We start from the raw sequence: 1,118 nt of genomic DNA on the forward strand, positions 1-1,118 counted from the left end.
TCAAAATAAACTTTAAATAATTGTTCAAATAACTTAGCCATAAAAATCAAATTTCTATGAATGTCTGGAATAAAATAAACATTGTTCAAAACTAAAAACTTATTTTCCCTAAATCGAAGTCTAACTTCTCCCACTGCTTTTGTTGAAACTCTCGCAACATTGCCCACTTTCATCGTGTAGTCCCCATCGGCTAACTCGGTGTAAGAACTAAGACTCTATAAAGAAAAACAAACATGATTAGTTGCTCCCGAATCAATTATCCAGGCCTCTACTAAACATGTTTCAAGGACTAGTAAATCTGATTTACCTTGTTCCTTCTTCTTTTTCAGCTCCTCGAGATACTTGTGACAGTTTCTCTTCCAGTGCCCTTCGCCATTGCAGTGGAAACACTTTCCTTTGGGTTTCTGGATGGGGCCTTTAGCCTTCTTAGGTCTCTTATTCTTTCCTTTCCTCGCTTTCCCTTGGTTCTGGTTCTTTCTTTTATTTTTACCAGAACTACCTGCAACTACAGCATTTGCTTCTCCTCCCCTTCGCTTGTTGGTGGATTCAAAGTTTTGCAGGTCATTCATGAGTTCAGTGAGACTGGACTTTTTCTTGTTCATAACAAAGTTGTTCACGAACTCATGAAAATTAGGGGATAGGCTTTCTAAGATGATGCCAACTTGGGTGGCTTCATCGATCCTGGCACCATTGAGCTCCGCATCATGGAGGTGATCAATCATGTTCAAAACATGTGCCTTGACTAAAGAACCTTTCTTCATCTTGTCGTTCATGAATGCCCTTACAGCATCCAAACGAGCCTTCTCAAAGGGAGCGCCAAACATGGCTTCTAGAGACTCCATTATCTCATAAGCAGTCTCCATCTTCTCATGCTTCTTGCGAAGCACATCGCTCATACTGGCCAGCATAAAGCACTTTGCTTTGTTGTTGGCCTTGATCCAGCGATCATAAGGCTCCCTTGCGGTTTTGGTTGCATTAGCCGCAGGTTCAGGAGGACATTCCTCCACTAGGACAAACTTGTAGTCTTCGCAGACCAATAGTATGTTCATGTTACTTTTCCACTTAGCATAATTATCACCGTCTAATTTTTCAGTCGCTAGTAGTGTGATAATGGGATT

Source organism: Morus notabilis, unplaced genomic scaffold (genome assembly GCF_000414095.1).
Source record: "Morus notabilis unplaced genomic scaffold, ASM41409v2 Scaffold436, whole genome shotgun sequence".
NCBI lineage: Eukaryota > Viridiplantae > Streptophyta > Magnoliopsida > Rosales > Moraceae > Morus > Morus notabilis.